Source organism: Grus americana, chromosome 2 (assembly GCF_028858705.1).
Source record: "Grus americana isolate bGruAme1 chromosome 2, bGruAme1.mat, whole genome shotgun sequence".
NCBI lineage: Eukaryota > Metazoa > Chordata > Aves > Gruiformes > Gruidae > Grus > Grus americana.
In genome coordinates this window covers 90084376-90103809 of record NC_072853.1, presented here as the reverse complement: position 1 = coordinate 90103809, position 19434 = coordinate 90084376, and the positions used below count along the sequence as shown (strand labels likewise).

The 19434-nt window shown below is 37.9% G+C and overlaps 1 long non-coding RNA gene across 1 annotated transcript in view; it reads right to left on the bottom strand.

Moving 5' to 3' along the window:
* Positions 1-14195, bottom strand: part of LOC129202928 (uncharacterized) — a 47999-nt gene extending 33804 nt beyond the window's left edge. Inside the window, exon 1 of the long non-coding RNA XR_008575871.1 lies at positions 14128-14195. This is a non-coding gene — a long non-coding RNA (uncharacterized LOC129202928). The remainder of the gene's footprint in view (positions 1-14127) is intronic.
* Between the last annotated feature and the right edge of the window lie 5239 nt (positions 14196-19434).

The window sequence follows — 19434 nt, the reverse complement described above, 5'->3', positions numbered from 1 at the left end:
GCAATCCCTCCAGGGACTGTTAGCCTGAACAAGCATATATTGATAAGTCAGCGTGCTACACCTTAAGATACTGTGCATTGCTGCAGATAACTGTCTGATCTAGGTTTCTGTTTGAGAAAGGCAACAATTTCCCACAATTATTGCTGCTAATATTAAATAGAACTTCCTTGGCATCTTATTTGAAGAACTCAGTGCTTTTTCTGGTTGCCTTCAAACTCAGTCAGATACACCGTCTAAATAAACTTAGATCACATATTATGTGGTTTCCTAAAAAAATGCTGTCTCATCCTTCTTTCCTTAATAAATGAAATTCAGAAGTCCTTTTAAAAGAAATCAAACAAGCAACTTTTTTCTCCACCTATGAGAAGGATTTCTTTGTAATTTTAGAAAATGCTTATCGAAACAGGAGGAGACTAGTAAAATACAGTTACAGGAGTGAACCAGCTTATTTGTTTTACTAAATCTATATGCATTATCACTTGCTTTGTAACAGACTAATTCAGTTGCAAGCATAACTCCACATCATGGCCAAAAGTACTGAGAAAGTTGCAACGCTCACCTAAAACAAGGTCATAGTTCTCATAAGAGAACTCTTCAGCAAAATGGAGTACCTCTGCTTACTTCAGATTATCAAAAGACATTCTTGTAGCTGGTAGAGCAGCTACGATCCCTGTCAAACCACAGAGGCTCTGAGAAACAAGGAAAATCAAACAGGGAAGGAAAGCAGCCCTAGCTTCCGCTGAGAAGCTACTGATGGGAACAACTTTCCCCCTCAATTTTTCCAGGTTTAGTTATGTGTGTGGCTCTCATCTACTGGGAAGAGCAAGCACTGGTAAATCCCAGAAGACTTTTAACTGAAAATAGCTGTCTATATGGGTAACCAGTTGTATGAAAAGGATTTTCTGCAATGAAGCATAGCAAGCCCCTTGTGAGGGCCATCAGCTTCTTTTCCACCTCACCTAGTACAAAGTCCACACAAATGACAGTTAGCAAAGTCATTACAATTCAAGCAAGTGACTTTCTGCATTAAAGTGATTCAAATCACTCTGAAGCAGAAGAGGGTAGTTTTCTGTGCTAAGGTCATGGAAGATATGTAATTACATTCCAATTAATTTAAAGGACAGAAAAGAGAAACAAGGATGTGGTATCATAGGTCTGTTTTAACTATCAGATATGAGGATGTGCTCCCACTGCTTGCCATATGAGAATATCTAAATATTTTGTATTAAGCAAGCAAGCAATTTAAAGGCCAGTGATGTTTTAGTTCAATTGAAGTCCTTCTCTCATTTGAAAAAAAAGACGTTATTTTCTTTACATTTGCCTTACCTCCCCAGAGGCAATTTTCCATACATAGCTGCACAGAATTAATGAAAGTAGCAAGAAGTCAGTGGCATGAAAGGCAATTTTGTTTAAAGGTATGTGATTTCCAAACAGTCTGTTGCTGTCTGCAGATCAAGTATCTGCAGAATTAGATGTCTGTCACTTTTAATCACTGAATTTTATATCGGGTGTTTGATATATTTGTGTGAAGGAATCAAATGAGCATGGGACCCTCTTGTCCTGGAGACTGTGCAAAATACAATCTATCCCTTCCTCAGAGAACAACTGGCATTGCAGGGTGGATTGGTTTTTACACAGGAAAGTAATCCCTGCCTGGCCTCTACAATCACCACCTAAAATACAAGTTTATACTGCACCCAATCTCACAAAATACTCAATATGGTGCAGTTCTCACTATTCCTATTAATTCAGAGCACTGTCCAGGACTAGAGATCAACCTGAATCAAAATTCAAAAAAATAACCCATTTAACGAAAAGGTCAAGCTTCATAGGAGGCTTAACTCTGTACTGTCTCTTATTAGTTCCATCACATGGCATTTTCTATCCAAAACAGGGTTTACAATCCGACCCTGCAGAGGTTAATGGCAGATTCAATTAATAAGTTACACTTTGGAACAACAAGTTTCTTGAAAAAATCTACATGTGCTTCTGGAAAGCTACCAGGCTCTTATGAATATTCCATTCTAACTCAGGGCTTTTTATTGATTTCTTTTCATGCTTTCTAGCCTAAGGGGGTATCCCCTTTTCTGCCTTTGTATAGTAAGTTTCTTCTCTTCAGTGTGGGTTGTTATGGAGACTGATGCTTTGAATTCAGACAGGTAAATATGCTTTACCTTTTTCATGTCTGAATTTCATTCCTTTGCTATTTCAAACTGAAATAAAAGTGGTGATCAGACTTCTTACCTTATGGCTGCATAGAGACATCAGCATTCCTCACTCTCCCATGGCTACATTCATGCAAGAGTTGTACATTCTCCTCTTAAGTTATTTCATACACAGTAGGGATCATAATTTTGTCTGAGACTGCCTAGGTTTTCCACTCAGGCAGAGATGCTTTATAGAACCTGTTAGAAGTGTTACTTTTAAACCTTCATTTGAATCAGCTCATTTTCTGAAATACCAATTTAGTTCCCCAAGTTCTTTTCAAGCTGTTGCAAACCTTATTCCAAGAAGTGTAAAGAAAAAAAAGAGCATAAAAGTTTATTCGTATTTAATTACCAAGAGTAATGCTCTGAAACTCTTTAATGATACAATTTTTAGAAATGCAGTGTTTTCTGCTTAATATATTCCTAAAGGTCACCTGATTTATGGTGAATATATTGTAAATGTATGAACATTCATTCGTTCCTCAGCTATGGAAGGTGTCTTGAAATCGATGGCAAAGTTTTTACTAATTCATTAAATCCTTTTGAAGTCTATCTTAGTTACAAATCAATTATCCAAAGTCTGCCTTTGACTGCCATCTTTCATTTAAGCTAGGACATACAAAACAAAAAAGAGAGAGAAAGTAAACTCTGAAATGTATGTTCCTATTCAATTCTCCAAATAGCAGAGAAACCGATAACTCATCCTCAGTGAAAAAGACTGTAATTATTCCCTTTTTTAATAAAAGCATTAATTTACACTGAACACGACAAACGTGTGCCAGACGTAGCATTGCACTCTTGAAAGAAACACAGAACAAATGGATTGAAATTATGTGTCCCAAGAAACTGTTCAAGACTGAGAAAGCCTAACGTTATATAAATACTGTGTGATTGATGGTTTGGGACGAACACACAAAATTCAACTAATGTGCAAATTATTCCCTTTGAACCAGAATTTCAGGGCAATACACTCTGATATCTAATCTCTGGGCATAATGCTGGAATTATGCACACAAAATAGAAGCTTTGTGTTAAGTTTTGCTTCTGACTGTCAAGGTAAGAGTTTTCTTAACTTTTTCTTATTTTATAAAGAATTTTTTTTAAAAATTCTACTAATTTTAAATTTTTTTTTTAAATTTTTTTTTAAAATTCTACTAATTTTAAAATTCTCTTCTACTGCAAATTCAGGTAATATGGAAAAGCATATGAAATAATTCAGGAAGGAGGAATATTAGTTAATAAAATATTTTATTCACTGAAAAATGCTCTCTCAAATTAGCCGAAATTATCCACAAAACTAATGACATTTCATTAATACTTCCAGTCAAAAATATTTTGCAGCAAACAAATGCATTTAAATATATTTTCATTTCTCACTTCAAAATTTTCATGTTAAAGTTTAGCAAATTTTATTCTAAAACAGGAAATAAAATTAAAACCCCAAAAGGTTTCATCTTCTTCACTTGCAGTGCTTTGGGCAAATCCCAAGTCTTTTTTTCTGCCCTGAAGTTCTGGTTCAGCCAAAACAACCATCAAAACTCCATAATTATTCACTGTATTACTTTGAGCTGATAATGCAAAAGGGTGAAAAGTAGTATAATATATCTGCATGTTGGTATTTTTTTAACTTGCATGTTTGAGTAGGCAAACTTAGTGTGCAAAATATATATCTGGGAGGATTCAGCACAAATTTCTGAAGTGGGCCATATCAGTTGATCCAGATAGCATCTCTGAAAGGAGGGAAACTAATCTGCTGTGGTTGTGCTTCACTAGGCAGTGGCAGGAGACCCATTGACCAGGGCACGGCACCAACTAAAGCAACAAGCTGTGCATGCAGCCACAGAAAGATCCCAGGTTTTTTGCTGGATGTACACTCACATGCTGAATGCACTGAATGCTCTCTTTTTCTCTTTGAAAGTACATGAATTCCACAGAGAGACAGAATAGCTAGTTATGGCTCAGGAGAAAGGGTTAGATAATGAGCTGTTCAGTCTCAAAATTCATTCCTGAACAACATCAACAGTGTCGTTGTTTGTTTTTTTTCTTGGAATAAGGTGTTTCTCTGCTAAATGCCACCACAGACAAATACGTATGTCCATCCCAGGTATGGACGTAGAGTCCTGGGAAAGGGGAGAGGGAGAGGAGAAAAAAGTCGAATGCATTAGCCCCATAACAAAAATATTTTCAAATAGTTGAGCATGGTCATTATTGTCAGACTTTGTCTTGTACTGGAAAGAAGGTGCCAAAATAAGGAGAACAAAATGGACCTTCCCTCCCAGTGCAAAGGCGCAGTCTAGCACAGCTGTCTTTCTCAATAAGATGGCCCCTCTCTGCCCCACATCTGCAGTGTGTTGCCCTTGGAGTACAGGGCCCATTATCCTAGCAATAGCAATAAAGAGCTGTAGAAGATTTTGGCTGTCACCTTGCCCTCACAGTCAATTTACATCTCCATCGGGATCCGATGGTTTCCCTCTCTGCATATACCTACTATGACCTGTTAGGATGTGGGAAAAACTATCTATCTCTGCTGCCTTTTTCACGGAGGTAGTGTATGTGAACAAGGTGTAGACTTGAGGTATTCTTGTTTACTATAGGCTGAGTTACTTTAAAAAGCAGACTGTGTGGTAGTATCCTACTGCAAGATTCTCTCGAAAACTGCTAGCACAGAATCTATGATAAAAGTATTTTATGAGCGAGGCTGCAAATTAAATTGGTTAAGCAGGACTTTCCCCTTGTGAACCCATGCTGGCTATGACCAATGAATTGTTGTTTCTCAAGTAGTTTTCGATAACTCCCAGAATAACCTTCTCCATAATTTTGCCAGGCACTGAAGTGAGACTGCCAGGCCTGTAATTACCAGGATCTTCCTTCTTTCCCTTCTTGAAAATTTTGACAACATTTGCTAGCTTCCAGTCAACTGGGACCTCTCCAGACTCCCAAGACCATTGAGAAATAATGGAGAGAGGTCCCACGATAACTTCAGTCAGCTCTTTCAGTACCCTGGGATAAAGCCCACTGGGGTCCACACGCTTGCGTGCGTCCAGCTGGAGCAGCAAATCTTGAACAAGTTCAGGGTCAGCTGGGAGTTTATCATCCCCCCAGTCACAGCCTTCCAGCACAGGGCTCTGGGGGTGCCAGGGCCCATCACTGGTGTTAAAGACAGAGGTGAAGAAAGCATTAAATGGCTCTGCTTTGTCTACGTCCCTATTCATGAGGTGACTGACCTCATGAAATAACAGACCAGTGTTATCTCTGGTCCTCCTTTTGCTGTTAACATATTTTAAAAAGCCCTTTTTTTTGTCCTTCACGGTGCTGGCCAGCTTGAACTCTAACTGAGCTTTGGCTGCACGAATTTTCTCCCTAGTAGTGAACAGCATCTCTGTAATCTTCCTGTGTCGCCTGTCTTTGCTTCCAATGACCGTACACTTCCCTTTTCCACCTAAGCACCCTGGTGACCTTACTAACTAGCTCCTGCAGCAGCCCAGTATCTGCTCACCCCATATCCAGGGTTGAAGTTTGGCTGGCAGTTTTCCTCCTATTGCCAATGATTTGAAACTCAGCTACTTTGTGGTCACTGTGACCAAGACAGCTACCAATCATCACCCACAAGACCCTCTCTGTTTACAAACAACAAATCTAGGAGGGCATCTCTCCTAGTCGGCTCCCTTAGTACCTGCACAAAGAAGTTACCTTCAATGTGCTTCAGGAATTTCCCGGACCTGTTTGTGTCTGCTCTATGATGTTCCCAGTCAATGTCTGGGAAGTTAAGATCACCCATAAGGACAGGGGCAGGTGGGGTAGTCACGGAAGAGACATGCCTGTTGTGCTGGCCAGGAACTTGTCGCCATCGCCCCGTACCCCTTAAGTCATTGTGTTCAGACAGGTGGAGAGAGGATAGGGAGTCCTCCATGTCATGCGTCCTGTCTGCCTGTGGGGCCTGTCCCAGGGAAGGTAGGGTGTGATTCCAGTAGTCTGTCTCTCTCTCTTGCACTCCCTGATACTCCGCAACCTGCTCACCTCCTCCTGCAGCTCTGCCCGTAAGACAAATGCTCCAAACTCTTGTGGTTGACAAAAAACTAAAGTAGGAAAAGACTCTACCTTTCTTCCAAGACCCAAGATAGAACAGCAGCGTTCTTGAGAGAGAGAGATGGAAAGAGAAGTATCAACAAGTTATATTTTCTGATCTTCAGACTCCTTGGTTTTTTTGTTTTTTTTTTTTTTTAAACAGGCATAAGCAATGAGCATATCAGTCACTTCCTCAAGGTTCCATGTATGTCTTGATACCTTAATATAGAAGGTGTTGACACCCTCACTGGTTTATTCTAGGTTAGACATGTAAACCCAGAGTTTACTCCCCTGAGGAGCCATGAGGTAGGAAGGGGCCCTCAGGCATCTTCCAAGTCTCTCTATGCATCTATATTGTCCCTGACAGACAGCTCTCCAACTTGTGTTTAAATGGCTGGCAGTGATTGACTCTCTATTCTTATGCATGAATGTTATCGTCACAATGGATTTCCTAAATCTTTGCTGCTTTAATTTATGGTCACTTTTTTCCTCACCTTGGATCTGAAAAACAACTGGTTTTATCCCTGTGCAACTGCCTAATATGTATTATGTTTACCTACTGGATTAATATCCCTCATTAGCTTTTCTTCTTCAGTTAATTCATTCACTCTTTCCTCACGGGTCACGTTTTCTGGACCTCTGGTCATTCTCATTGCTCTCCTCTGGACTTTCTCCAACTGGTCTCTATCTCTTTTGAAGTATGAGTCAGTAAGGTTAATGGAATTTGGATTTATGCTGTTGCATAACTGATGCTTAGTTCTCTGAGCTCGTTTTGCTAATACTATTACACTATATTACCCTATTCAAAACAATATGAAAGTTTTGCCTAAGCAGCTTATGTTTCTTTTTTGTTTGTATGGTGAATCGTCTGCATAATGTTTAGAAATTATCTACAACAATCATAAGCAAAGGCTATTCATCAAAAATTAATCAGGAAGCATTTGGATAGCTCTTTTTGCAGCTGCAAATTTCAGTAGTTTGCAAAAATGGTTAATTACTCACTTCCTATGTACTTTCATTTCAGACAGCCAGGAAAACAGAAATATGGTCCTGACTTTTGTACTTTTCATCTACGTATAATATATTCCTGTATCCCAACAGAAACAGAATAATTCTCAAAATATTTGCTCAAATAGTCTCCTTCTAAGTCCCACAGAGGAAGCAATTGAAAACATTTTTCTGCAAAACTGTAGCCACTGGCCCAGTACCTGGTAGCAGTAATTTGCATACTATTGAGTTCTGCACCTTTAGTAGGTCAGGAGCTCTCATCAGAAAAAAAAGACACTTTTTACAATGGCAACTTTACCCTACACTGTAGGACTCATATATACTGCAGATCTGGATGAGTCTCACTGAAAATTATAGCTATTTGTTTTCTTTGCAAACGCTGCTACATTTCAGAGACTTTCTGTAGCAGAGAGTTTTCATCTAATTACAAGAAAAAATGCAGATTTTTTTTTTCTGATCTGAATTTGGAGCTATAAGATAAGTTCTTGTATAACTTATCAATTCTTTACAGCAGGCAGACTCTTTCTTCATGTGTGACAGCAGGAAAGAAGTCTTTTCTGGGAGTTACCATTTAAAGTGCCATTTGGAGAAATCAGAATAATTCTTAGCACATTAAACTCTCATCCAGATTGAAATAATATCAAAAGACATTTTTTGTCCAGGTTTTCTTAAAGCTCCTCTGTCCCAGACCTAAACCAGCATGTTCACCTCTAGTCTTATAATTTTCAGTTACTTAAAGTCTATCTGCTTGACATAGGAAATCCAAATAAAAAGAGCATTAAGCCTAACCAGGAATAATTGCAGACAGTTGCTTTGTTATAAGTCGTACTAGTTATAGAAGAGGGATGGCCATACACAAAACCAAGTCATATGTCAATTAGCATGGATAAAATAAGGATCATCTTTTCTTTGGAGAGCTGCTTTCCAGATAGACATGTTAATTGCTTATAGGTAGTGCTGATGAGTGCTAACTGTTCAGGGAGGAGTGCTGGACTGAACTGCACAAATAATGTTGCAGAGTGAGAAGAGGGTACAGCTGGGTCTCCAGTGGATGATAGACTCTGCTACAGATTTTCTTTCTTCTCTGCTCACCCTATGGATAAGGACTGCTTCAAAGTCAAATGCCAGCTGGCTGCCCCCCAGCATCGTTCTGTATTTAAAGCAGAAGATGATGCAGTGAAAGCAAAGGGAAAGAAATGATAAAACATGTTGGGGACAGCACAGTGCTACATTAGAAAAAGGAAGAAAAGTTACGCTTCCTAGTAGTCTGTTCCTCTAAATCATAGCAACATTTTCTCTCACTACTCTGCTATATCTCAAAAAGGATGGATGCTTCTCGTCACCTTGGATATCATGTTCAACCTTCCTAACATACCCTGGCTGACAAGAAAATGTTCTAGATTCTATCATTCCCAAATACAGGCTCTGATAAAGAGGGCTTTTACGTAAGCAGGAGGAATGTTAAGGTCTGGCTGCCTTATTTGTTTTGTTGAAAAGTTTTTTCTGCAGTTAGATAGCTCCTCTGCAATAGATTTCCCATGCTGATTAGCACAGACGAGTTGTTTCTTTCCTCTCACCACCCACCTTCACAAGACTGTGTGAGGAACTTCCAGCTTGCCTAGTTTCTCAATTTAATAGCTTTGAACATCTAAGTCAACCAGAGAAAGGTACTACTTTTGTATTCCTATTGGTTGACATACTACGAGGAGAGATGGACATCCCCATCCTCTTTCCAATCCATGTTTATGTCAGAGTCAGTTATACAGGACAGCACAGCTAGAATATTTATCAGCAAAATAATATGGGTCCTGATTCTCTTCCTCACAAAATAGACAGTAATCTTGCTACTGAACTCAGAAGAGGAAAACTTCCAGTCCAAATATATACTCTCAGTTTTAACACAAAAAAACTTTATTTTTTGTTATTTAACTTTTGTGTGCTTGCAGTTCTTATAACACATCAGGTGAGCTTAATGTTGGCCTAAGGAAAAAGCAGAAGGGAAGTCTCATTTCCTTCATAAAGGAAATACGCTCATTAATGAGAACATTTAACCATCTTAAATACTTGTTAAGCATTTGAGACTGAGAGGTATCTTTACTCCCTTCGAGACAAAAAACATATTTTTTTTTAAGTTCCAAATTGCTTTTTAGCATATGAAAAAAGTAATGCAAGGCTAGTTTGTTCCTTTAGTTCACACTGAGCATTTTCAGAGTGTTTAGCAGATGTGAACTAGATGCTTTTGGACACAATTTCAGAAATACTGTGCTCATTCCGTTAATAGCAGCAATTTACTTCCTCTCTGCTCTGTCAAGTGTAATATTACAGAACCAGTTCCTTCTTACTTTTGCTGTGGTTAATGAAAGATTTCTCAAAGTGTTACGGTCTGTAAAATCTCTTTAAAATAAATTAAAAATAATTTATGGGGTAAGCTCTAAGAAAGCAATGTAAGCTGCCCCCATGCTTCCTGCACATGCATGCATAAACACACACACACAGAGACTGGCAAACAGATTCAGGATTTCATATGGGATACTATACTGTAGCACAAGCAAGTTCTTTGCAATTTTGATACATAGTCAGATACTTGCAATCTGGAGAGGTCATACAAACTTGAAATAACTTTCAGGCAATAGACATACATGCACTGAAGAAGAACCTGTCAGCACCTTGGAAAATTCAATTTACTCAATTTCATACTTCCCCTGGCAAAGGCAAAAATATACTAAATGACAGAGTAAGAAAGACAGCTCAGTCAAACATTTGTTAGGAAGGAACAAAAGAGAAAGGGAGGAAATCAATATTTTACATTTACCGGATTCAGCACCCAATAAGAACTGAAATGAACCACTCATGTTCCAGTTTCCATCAAAAGCATATTGGTTTGGTGTCACAAGAGTCACTGAATCTTCTCGTAGTTATGCCTCTACATATTGGCAGTATGCAAAAGTATTCTCTGGATAGAACTGGAGCACTAATGAAAGGTTATTTTTATTCTAGCTGCATCTTGGCGGCTATAGATATAAGCCGTAGCCTGCAGCACTAGCTGCAGCACAGAGATATCTGATTCCCGGTCAGGTTTGCTTTCCTCATGCACATGTGTGCAAGCAAAGAAACACAGAAGGCAATTTTTCAGGAATCTAAACCAGAGGCAAAGTACATTCTAGAAATATTTCAAAGTTATCTCATGGTTCTGTACTATTAATGCTTACAGTAAACATGACTAATCAACATCTGTCCTGGATTTATGATTATTGTTCCCATAAAGATCTTCTACCTACAGTTATGCAAACATGTAGCAGGAAAATTTACAATGCAGCTATGAGCACCACTATCTTAACATCTTCATGATCTGCAAGAAGCACAAATATTATTCCCAAAATCTTCTTCAGTAATACATAATATCACCAGAACAAAAGCAAGCAAAACCAGAGAAGAGTATTTTCTATTTGAGGGTGAAAAGTCATGGAATTTTACTTAGTGCTACGGAGTTCTTCAGTCCAAGTAAGAAACTTACATCAGGGAGAATTTCCAGGGAGATCTAAGAGCTGGCTTCTTGCTATTGCGTACTTGCAAGACCTGAAGCCTCTGTAATGCGCCAAACCAAACCGTGTGATCTTGCTGAGGTTTTGCTTTACTTAAAAGGGTAGGTGCAAGTATAAAACAGAGCATGCATTCACTTTTTTACCATAATGGATTGGAACCACTGCAGATCTATTCAAACTCTATATGCAGTCAAAACTTGTAGAATAGCACAGTCCAAAACTCTAGGTACAGAAAAGCTCTTGCAAAGAGAGCCTAAATTCTGCTTGTATTCCTGTGTCCATATTACCCATTAGCTAGGTAAGGAAAAAAAAAAAAAAAAGAAAAAAAAAAAAGAAAAAAAGAAAAAAGAAAAAGCCTTCAAGCCAACAGAGAACACTGGACCTGGGGATGCATGTGGAATTTGGGCCATTTGAATATAACCGTAATTATGCAGGTCCATGAAAGAGGGCATATGTGTTAGATAAGAGATGAGCAAATACAAGTGATTCAAATAGGGAGGGTGGACCTTGCTGCTGCGTGTTCTGTTTCAGAACTTGAAGGTTTTAATACAATGCAGTGGATCACCAGAAATAACATATGGAAAAAACCTGTAGCTTCTATCTCCATTCTAACAACTCTGTCAAGTCTTTTAGGATGTTTCTGCATTTAATTAAAGTACAGAGAAACAGTCAAAGGGGAGGATTTTCCTTAAGTGTAAATGGTGTTAACTTTAAGAACCTCCCAGAGCAAAGACTTGCTATGTATCACCATTGTGCAGACAGAGAAGTTCATACAGAAAATTACTGGTAGGCATTAACACATACGTATTCAAGAACATGCACCCTTGCTACAAAACTCGTGCATCTCCTCCCACGGGACCCAATTCTTCCTCATACAGTCAGATTTCAGCGAGCTAAACAAGAACATAATCTTAAACTCCTGTAATATTAAAACTCCTAAAGTGCAAGATTATTTTTATTTTGGGAAGCAGCTGCAGATGGAGTTATTAAGATGCGAGTTCAAGGTGTGAAAGAAATTTACTCCTTCATATTAACTCTATTCCCTTGTTTGTAACTCGCCCCCAAAAAAACCAACAAAAAACCCCCCCAAAAAAAAAACCCAAAAACCCCCACAACTATAATGAAGCCTGAATACTGGGACAAATGTTTTAACCACTGTTTATCTGAGTACCTCAGTTGGGTATTAAGATCATTAGGTAGATGCAAGAAGTCATCTTTCCATGCTGCGGAGTCTGAGACCCTGTACTTGCATGTTTTCCAGTTTCACTGTGTAACAACCCACTGATGCTCCCCCAAGAAATGCTCTAGTTGCAGCTTTGGTCACTCCAACGTGGCTGCCTATTCGACATACTGCAACAGACCCTCAGCTTCTATAAATCAGCCAAATTCCACCAACTTTACTGGATTTACTCTGCTACCAATGTTATATGCTTGGCTTTAAGGTCCTGACAAAAAGAAAACGTGAATTGAGGAATAGTGTTGAGCTTTGCAATATCAGCCTTTAAATCTTTATGATGAAATGTGTAGTCCCCAGGGATGGCATTCACAGTCCTGAGCTGCACGTGGTGTTTTTAGGCTAAGAACTGAGGCACCGTAATTGCTGGGTGGCAGCTATGCCAGGATTTTGAGGATGGTAATCTTGGAGGTCACACTTATACCTTGCTGTCAGTGGGGCTCATCTCTTTGCCTAATAGTAGTAAGCTAATGTATTATTCATAAAATGCCTTTGTGCTCCTTTTTATCAAGCTCTGGTGCTACTTTTAAGCAGTCTTTTTGTTGTTTTCTAATCTTTGCCTAATTTAAGTATACTGAGAAGAAATCCTGTATGTGTATCCTCATAGCATCTGTCAGGACTGCAGCTCTGGGGAGTGAAAGAAATTGAAGCTATGCATTGGCAGTACTTTTTAACATGCCATAACTTTCATCTGCCTAAGTTTGAGCTAGCTCTTCAGGGATGTTACATTAGCCTTCCAGAAACACTGATTAAAGGGCTTAGAAAGCTTCTCATTACTTGCCAGAGGCATCCCACTGGAATTGCTGTGGGTTCTCTTCTCTTATTCTTCGCTCACTGCGGCAGAGATTGCAGCCTGCCCGTGAGCCACTGGGGCCAGGGTGCTGCCTCTCTGGGAGGCCTTCACGGGAACGAGCCAGCTACCTGCACACTGCATCCAGTTACACCGGCTGGGGTCTGGGAGCCCTCAAAACTAGAGAGGGATCAGTAAATCACTGCAAGAATTACTCCTGTTCTGGAAAAGAAAACAGCTTTTCTTTCACTGAGACACTGAAGGAGCTCACAACATCGTGTTTATAAAGAGGAAAGGTTAAGAGGTTGCAGAATCGCAGAATCACAGAGTATAAGTACTGTCATGTAAGAGAACATTTCTATAACTCTGCAGAAAGGACAGAAGTCACAGACCTGATCTGGGACGTTAGCTGACAAGGTGTAACAAGCATCTGGGACCTGCTGTCCAAAAGCTGAAGCTGAGAAAGCTCAAACTTCTAGCCATAAAATGTTATTGATAATAATGGGTCCTGACAGAATGATATAGGAAATTATCTACCACTGAGTCACAGCATCACTTGTGAGTGTCTTTTGAAAAGAGACCATTTTTTTAGGAATTAAAATATTTGCCTCACAAAAGGAAATTTTGGGTGGAGTATCTGTCACAAAGATGTCAAGGACATCAGACTAGACCATCAACATTAAGGTTTTCCCAGCCTGAAGAACACTAACTGGGAGTTTAATAATTAACTTTGGGGTACCCATACTATTAAATTGTATGGGGAATTGTCAGCAATACACACTGAATGGCTTTGAAAACTCTAACCTGTTTATGCATGCAAAATTTGGACAGTATGTTGGAAATCCTATTGCAGATAACAAGTATGCACCAACTCAGAAACATACTGAATCATGTGTCAGCATACCATCCATATCAACTAAAGTAACCGTTTCCTTTTTTTTTTTTTTTTAATGTTGCGCCTTTCTCCATACGAGTGTATGTGGACAGCACAAACAATTTCATAGACCATACTATCCCCAAAAGGGCTCAGTAGTTATTCCCCAAAGTTATTTTTAGCACAAGGGGAGTAACAGAAGGATCCACAAAGACATATATGCACTTCTGAAATAATTGGAGCTTTGAATTGGAAGCACTCATCTAGCTCATGAGGTACTCCAGCATCCTGGGTACCTTCAGCCACTGACATGGGGATTCTGCCCTGAGTCCAGTCTTCATGAGCACTTCACTTCAGCTCAGAAGCATAGAGCAAACTATCTATTTCACAGAAATGAGCCAACTTACCCTTTCTGAAGCATTTTAGTAACTTCAAGGAATATACATCCATCATTTAGGAATTTGCCTGCTTCACGTTTGATCATGTTTTACAGAATCTCTTTGGGATAGCTTTTCACAGAAATTTCAGTGCATAAATAATTTTTAAAAAAACAAGCTATTGCAGGGCAACGTCCCCTAAACTATCTCAGTGTTCACTGTAGCTTCAAATAAGCTGAATATAAATGATAAGACCCAAGTACTATAAGCAAAACCACCGTACTTCAGATATCTAGAATTCAAAAATAGCAAACAGGAATGACCTTGACATGTTAAACATAAACCACATAAATCAGACTTAAAGTGAAAATATTATTCAGGAACATTACCTGGAATTAGTCAAACAAAAAGTGTATTACTTGATTACTGCATTCTGTATTATTTTCCTGAATAATACAGAATGTTATAAATACTAAATGTAATTAAAGTGCAAACTGAGTAGGTAATTTATCTTCACTACAGTTTAATCTTTATCTTCAGATGTCATCTAGAAGTACAAGCTTTCAGTTTATTACTGATGAAAAATACCTTGTTCTGCTTAATAATGGCTAAGCATAAAAGGGCATAGGCTAGCAGCTTGAAATCAAGAGAAACATTCTTTCCTATGCAGTCATATCTCAGAAAAGTCTAAAAATTCATGAATGCTTTTATCAAAGAACTCTTCGCTGGTTATTTGCTAATTCTTAATTTAGGCTTTCTAAATCTATATGTAAAATTATCATGGCCATGGCACAGATTTCACTGTCGAAGGAGAAAATTTAATCCCAATAGGAAACCTAAAATATTGAGAGATTCCCATGGGAAATGTATTCTTTCAGTTTGTCTCAATGTCTGCGTCCTTTGCTTTCTGTTCAACAAGCAGCACCTCAGACAGTAATTTTCATGGTTCGTTAAAATTACGTTGGGTGTCTGACACATTGGTGGAGGAGTCTCTACTAAAAGCACGTTAAAAGTTAACACATACATTGTTTCACATTTGATTTCCTAGGAGTTTCTAAAATAAAGGACTTGTAGAATGAGCACCCATATGATCTAATATTTCTTTTTTAAGAGATAGCACTTGATTCCTGTGAAACAGAGGTTCCAAGAGTGCTCAGTTTTAAAATACTATTATAAAATATCCTTTCCCAAAATAGCCAGTGAACTGAAATACCTGTTTCTCCTAGAAGAATTCTAGTACTCATTTGTATAGGACTCCATATGCTTGTACTAAGCATTCAGCTTAATGTGTTTCCTTCATTATTACTCCAAGCTTTAAAAGAGGGACCGTTTACCTCTTGGTCAATCATGATTATCAGTCATAAATCTCTCTCCCTTTTTTCCTTCCCCTTCAAAGGCTCAAAACAGACTTGATGTCTTTGAATAAGATCTGATATATTCTCCAGTTTAAAAAAAAAACGTGACTCTGTGAAAGTCATGGAGTAAACCAGATTCAGTATTACTATTTGGTGAGATTACTAACTTCCTAAATACTAATTAATAGAAAAGAGAATCTCAGGAAATGTGAATTTTCTTTTTCTTTCAAGAACTGCAGAATCACAGCATGGTTGATGTGGGAAGGGACCTCTGGAGATCATCTGGTCCAACCCCCCTGCTCAAGCAGGACCATTTAGAGCTGGTGGCCCAGGACCATGTCCAGTCAGGGTTTCAAATATCTGCAAGGATGGAGGTGCCACAGCCTCTCTGGGAAACCTGTGCCAGTGCTCAGTCACTCTCACAGTAAAAAAGTGGGGGTTTATGTTCCAATGGAAATGAATTCCAGTGGCTTATGTTTTCTGAATGCCTGTAAAATAAGAAGTGGAATAAATTTTGAGGAAAAGTAAGGAAACATTAGTTACCAGGGTAATTTCTGTTGGCCTTCCTCTTTCTCCTCTATTTCTCTTTAAGAGAAAAAATCATTTAGATACCTCTAGTTTGGAAGAAAAAAATATATTTGGATTTTTTTTTTTGTAACATTTTCCATGAAAATCAATTTGCATTTTTATAAACAACTCTTTTCCTAGTCACAAGATGGGCATGACATTTATGGAAATTGTCTGTTCATCTGGCCTGTCTTCAGGCTGTTGTTGCTGTTGAGAGATGCTTATGATCATCTCAAACCTGATGGGTTTTGTTTCGATTTTTACTTCTGATGTCTCTCTGTTGAGTTTAGTCATTACTGCCTTAGAAATTAGCCAAATGAGGTGTGTGAAAAATAGTTTATTTCTTGTTCCCTGATTAAGGACAGAGTTGTTTGTTGTTCTCTATCTGACTCAATTTACCCAGATGGTCCACTGTTTGTCTGCCTTACATAAGGTTTGTGTTTATAAACAGGTTAGATGATGTAAGCAAAGTAAATAGCATTAAGTTCTCAACTGCAACAGTGACCAGACTTTCAAAAAGATGTAAGTTGTATTGATTTGCAATTTTTCTGTGCATTAGACTGGACTGTCATCACAACCTTGCCTAGAAGGATTTCTGAATACATTTTTTGAATCCACTTCATAACTTAATGTAGTCATCACATAATCTCGAAGAGAGAATGAATGGTATTCACTAGAAGTTACCATGAAAAGCTGTACATTTCATAAAATTGTCAGAACCTTTATTTTTTACTTCAATTAGTACAGTTCATCTTCACCCACATCCCTGATTTGGTCCTTTTGTATAAATCTTTTATCTTATTTGTACCATCTACTGAGTAATCACCTGCTTGAAAAATTCTCATCCTTTCTCAGAACTCTAAATTCATCTTATTTCAGACAGGCAAGTATGTGTCAGTTAAAGTAGCTTCACTTTTTTTAAACAATGCAAACCCAAAAAAACTTGCAGCTGTATAATCAAAATCAACCTTTCTGTAGTTGCAGGTCAGTGAGAATGTCTAGAGAAAATGTAAGAACTTGGCATGCCCTGTAATGGGGTCTTGTAATCCTTTAACAAGCAAAAGAAATGCAAACCATAAAACGGGAATGTATTCTAAGAGTACTCATGTCAGGCAGAAGGCAACTCCTTTTTGCATCTTTATTAAGCCATTTCACAGACGCTCCACTCCTTTTCATGAAGACAGCGCAGTGTAGTTTTCTTGCACTTGAATTGCTTGGAATATGTTAAAGCTTCCAGCGAAATTGGTAAGAAAGAACACTGAGTGCATGATATTCAGCCATAATTCCTTTGGGTCATGCTCATTTCCAGCTCTCATTACGACTGTAAATAGCTGGTTAAATAGGTACAGACTGGCATCTTTAATAAAATTCTATTTATAGCAGTCAATGTTAAAAGAAAAAAAAAAGGAAAATTTCATTAATTCAAGTTGTTCTGTTAGAACGAAAAAGGAATGAAAAATTCATGATATAAAGTGCTTCAGCTTTTAGAGGTTACATAGGAAGATTCTGTTGGCTTATTGATTTTCATGATAGTTGCTGCTGAAGGGTCCAAAGAGAAACAGGAGATCTATGCCCAAAATGACAAATAATATTCAAACCAACAAGAATGGAAAGAATGAGGGAAAGGTCTGCAAAACATTGGCAGTGATTAAAAAATAATAATAATAAAAAAAAGATAAAATTTTCTTACAGATATCTTCTAGAACATAGATAATAAACTGCTGGGTGATATCTTATATGATTACGTTTTTTTTCTCCCTTTCTCTTTGTCCATTTCTTATTGTGTGAAGATTAGTTTATTATGGTTTATACCAGGAATTCCCAAGACATGCAAGAAAAAGGCAAGTGGTGATAATCTGTTATTGATTACCCTAGAGAACTCTAACAAATTATCCAATTCTACGAGGCCCTGAAACATGTTTTCTAACATGATTTCCAGCTTCCTTCCATTATTTAGCTTCCTGATTTAAATCATGAAAGTAATGAAGACTATGCAATTTCTAATGCAAATCAAAACACAACGGAAATGTTAGAAGTAACAGTATTACAAAGATGGCATTGTTCAGTTTGTGCATGTTTCCACCATTATCTTATTTCTTTTTTGCATGACTCTGCACTAAATTTAATTTTTATGAGAGAATCAGACTAAATCAGACCATATCAAAAGGTAACAAAAGAAATGAGTTCCTCCTTGCCTAAAGGTCACAGATTAATTAATTTTAAATAAGTATGAATTTTAAAGACCGCCTGTTCTTTTTATAAAGTTCACATTGTGATAGATGAAACAAAAGAGAAATTATTTGATGATATAAGAATGCAGGGTTTCCTGACAGTAATTCAATGCTTTAGTATTTTCTACTTTCTTTGAGGGTGCCATAAAAAGCAATATCAAATGAATGCTGCATGGCTTTGCTTCATTCTTTTTCCTCTTGAAATGTAAAAATGCCTTTTTCTTACTTTGGAGATTAGTGCTTTCTCTTTACTTAAAATTTTAACTAACATCCTCTCATTGATCTTAAGGATACACAAGGGAGTAATCCAATGCAAGTCTCAATTTTCAGAATAAATAAGTACAAACATAAAATAGAAAATCTTCACAAAGTGAATATATTAAAAATATAAAGGACTGCTAGATTTGCCTACAGTTCACATGCAAATTGAGTCCGGGGCTATACATTACATTAAACAGCAAGAGTAGAACCTTAATTTTCTTGCACTACAAGAGCAGGACTAGGGATTTTGAGACACAGACTCTACATAAAGCTCCTGCATAGACAAATTTCTTAAGAAAATGAGTCAATTTTCACTTCCCTCTGATGTTTCACTAGTTCTGCCTACTTTAACTCTATGGGCTTTATGAAGCGAAGACCATAATTGATTCAATTTTTGCACGGGGCCTAGAACAATTGTTTAAATGAGCTGCGTATTTTAAATCTTACAGATATTTCTTATTATGTGCACTGAGGTAGCAAAGCTGTCATTCTTCTGCCTGTTCACCTCTCTTCTACACGCACTTCAGTGTTTGGACTGGGGAAATCGAGGATACAGAAACACAAGCAGAAGGAAGGTTTGGTCTGTAACATTTCTTTATGGCTACTACAGAAATAAGAATGAAAGGTGCCTTTGCAGTCTGCAAACCTCCCTGAACTTCTGAGTTAATAAAACTACAGCCTTTGCCATAGTAGCCAGTTTGGGGGTTATGAGAAAGGATTATAATAGTGTTTTAATTTGTTGTGGGATGCTCAGACACTGTTATCTTATAAAACGCAATGAGATACTACTGCTCATGCAAGGGACCAGTGTTCTCCATAGCCATACAAGTCCAGACCTATAAAATCTTGGATAGGAAACAGAAGATGTGGCAATTCCTGAAAGAATAACAGCCTCCAGCACTATCCTATTTAGAAAGAAGAGG